The following is a 3,541-nucleotide window of genomic DNA, read 5'->3' on the forward strand; positions in this document are numbered from 1 at the left end:
TTGATATCTATAGCAAACGTCGGAAATTTCGATGTCGGAAATTTTCCAACATTTACATTAATGTTGGCAAATAAATAGTGACATTCATATACTGACTTTTTATCAAATGTCACCAGCTTGAGTACAAAATCAATATAGTTGCAACATATAAAGAAATGTCAGCAATCTTACCCATCCTTCCTATATATACATGCAAAATGTCGGTAAATCTTCTTTTGTCAATAGCTTTTTTTCTTTATATACTTGAAGAAAGTTAATAATTCTTGTCTAATAATAACACAATCATCCATGTAATTTTGATCCTACAATGTCATACGCAACAAAAGAACTTTGAATTAAAACAAAAGAGGCACGTACACATTATTTTTGAAAATCTTACAACACCATTCAATAGTGGTTCTCAAAAATATAAAGTTTTTCCCCTGTACATCTTCAGAACAAGCTGTGCTATATAAATAAACTCCAATGCTGATTACAAAAATATTAATTCACAACAGTTCACTCGACGAGCCTTCATGTAAAGAGGCAACTGAAATCTCTGTGGCGACACGCTTTGCATAAGAGTATTCTCTTTTTGACTCCAATTTTTGCATATCAACCTGACATAAAACCAAACAATAAAAGCAACAATTAGAAGTTAAAAATATAAGGTAACAAAAAACAGTTAGCAAGCCACTTCTATAGAATTATATGGCATATGATATCACATGCAAAGTTAGAATCCGTGCAGCTTAAAAAACTTCCATAATACAAACAAAAATGAAGAATAGACTTGCTTATCACAAAGAAAAATAAAACAATAAGAAACTTCAAGTCTTCGAATGCGAGCCACAATGTAAATATGTACCATAAAGTAAGAAAATGCAAAAGGTGCTTGAACACATCTACATCTGTTTAGTTAACCTATAGAATGAGAAGTTCTCTGTCCTTTTCCTCTTCTTAATCCCTTCTAACTAAGCATGACATTTCAGTTATAGGCTTAAATGATGTTTGTTACAATCATTTGGATAGACTGATACCCTTTTTGCAAGTAAACCACAAGAATTTCTCAATGATATTGTGAAGAGGATAACCTTTGACGAGCTGGCAGACCTTGAGTATGCTCCTAACGCAACTCATTTTCAGCACCTGCACGGTAATCTTGTTAGTATTGAATTTTAGGGCTAATCAATCAAGCAAGCGTCTTGAGGTATTGATAGGTAATACAAACTAGATATTTACTTATCTCAATTTAAGGAGATGATCCTCTTGAGTGACCTGCAAATGAGAACCACAACCAACTAGAATTCATAGGCCATATTTGGTTAATGATCATGCTATAGAGGTCATTTTTCTCCTAGAAATACAGAGTAATATCCATATTCTTACTGAAAAGCAGAATGTCATCTCCTATGAGGAATCCAACATTATAAGTCGATGAGGTTAGTTATCTGGTGCTACAGTTCCAAGTTTTTCTTCCTCTGGTAAACTGATCTTGAGTATGTATGGGTCAAGGAAACATAATCATGCTTGTTTGTCTACTAAGGTTTTGGCATTATAGGTATCAATAAGTTATTCTATCATACTAAATGATTGTTCTATCGAACATAAATGTAATCTTACCCAACTAAATGCAAAAGCGTGATATTTCCTGTAAGGCATAGTTCAGTTTCTGACTTATCCAAGCAAGATTTATGTAATTTGGACCTGTAGGTCCTTTCTACACTCATCCTACCTCTATTAGCACCTATAAACCTAATCAACTAATTAAATAATTTACATGGACTAAGAAGGAGCGTAACAAGCATTAACTATAACAACATGATAGTAAAACAATCATATTAAAGATGTAAGAATAGACAAAATCCAATAGAAGAAACAATCAGCCACTGAAATGAAACAAAAGCTGTGAATACACAATCACATTAAAAGAAAAAAGGTGCAGATACTAAAGCTTTATCCCCAAAATGATTCAATTTCATCACTCCACAATAGCCATGTATCTTGAACACAAACAGAGAACTGTTAAATGCATAAATAAACCTAGCTACCACTTCCCAAGCACAACAAACTTCAGTACATCATAATAAACGAAAGGGCAATCATTTTAAAGGCAGGAAATACAATCCAGTAAACATAATAGAATGAAAATCATAAAAAGTAAATACTTAACGCACCTTAATAACCTCGATCAAAAGTCTGAGAAGTATCAGTAGTATCTGTCATGTTTAGAGTTCTAGAACAATCTAAGACCAACATGGATGCTTCCCCTTTCAATTTTTGGCGTTACACTGAGATTTGTTTATCGCTAATCGGGTGCGACTTTGAACTTCGAGAATGTGATTTGCACTCCGATCAATTTCGTGAATATGAGATGACGGCATAAATTATTTGGGTATGAGGAACAGAGGAAAGCGGAAGATTAAAGGCACGTTTTAAGAGGAAAGATTGGGGGTAGGGTTTTTAATGAAAATAGTAGACGAGGCCCATATATTTTTAGCTTAATAATTATAAATGTAAGCAAGTTTCCTTCATTAGATATAAATGTCAGTAAATACCGACTCATATAGCTACATTTCAATTAAAAGTCGCAATAACTGTGACATTTTTAATCAAATGTCATTGAATTTACCACATGTTCTAAGAAGTGTCATAAAATGATTCCTTTTCCGACATTTTTCTTATTAAATGTGGCCGTAGATCTCTAAGTGTTTGTTGATATGTTCGATTCCTCTTAGTTAGAGTAATTATATTTTCTTTGACCTTTTTGGGTTGTAGCAGGAAAATCTCTAGGTATGACTGTGCAAAGACTCTCGTGAAAAAAGTTAATTGGAGTATTCTGATTGATGTCATTCTTGAGCTTGCTCTTGAATTTTGTTAATGCAGCAACATGACTTTTTAGGTATTGCTTAATGCTCTGATCTTCGGATGTTGGATTAAAATTTTGTGCTCCTTTAGAAAATCTTTTACGATAAGATGAATTAGGGTAATTATTTTGGATAGAGATCACGACGAGTTAACTGGAATTGGTGACTTTGTGAAACCTATATCATTTGAAAACCTTTATGAGCATTTTGAGCTCTCCTTATTATTAGAAAACTATCACAAAGAGGTTGATCATCACAGTGAGTGAAGAGACTAAATTGTTCTGGTCGTCAATTTACTTATATTAAATCTTCAAGAGTTGTTTAATTAGTGCATTAGAAAAATGTTTGTGGAGAAATTATAATATTTTCATATCTAATGCTTCTCCGGTTATCAATTGTTAGGAATTCTGAAGAGCCACATGCTATCAAATTTTTCAATTAAAAGTTTATAACTTGGTAGCAATTCTAAGTCCCTTGAACGGGCATTTATAGATGTATATGATGTTAATAACTTTTTATGCAGTATTACAGTTTACTACTTTCTACTACTATAATTTATACTATCTTATTAATTATAGAAGCTTATACTTTGTTTGTCTTGAGCGAAGTTTCCTTTTTACCGGTAGATTCAAAAGGCTATTCAGCATCAGAAAGTCCATTGGCACTTTATATGAAAGTGACTGACTGTTTGGGAT

General features: G+C 32.7%; 1 long non-coding RNA gene across 2 annotated transcripts; it reads right to left on the reverse strand.

Moving 5' to 3' along the window:
- Positions 1-313: 313 nt before the first annotated feature.
- Positions 314-2,584, reverse strand: LOC107777038 (uncharacterized). 2 transcript variants are annotated; one of them, XR_001646120.2, is made up of 3 exons: positions 2,157-2,499; positions 1,074-1,257; positions 314-599 (listed from the first exon to the last, which is right to left on the reverse strand). It is a non-coding gene; the product is annotated as an uncharacterized LOC107777038 (long non-coding RNA). The 2 variants fall into 2 exon arrangements; XR_001646119.2 differs by having other exon boundaries at positions 1,074-2,584.
- Between the last annotated feature and the right edge of the window lie 957 nt (positions 2,585-3,541).

The sequence above is a fragment of the Nicotiana tabacum genome, chromosome 23, assembly GCF_000715075.1.
Source record: "Nicotiana tabacum cultivar K326 chromosome 23, ASM71507v2, whole genome shotgun sequence".
NCBI lineage: Eukaryota > Viridiplantae > Streptophyta > Magnoliopsida > Solanales > Solanaceae > Nicotiana > Nicotiana tabacum.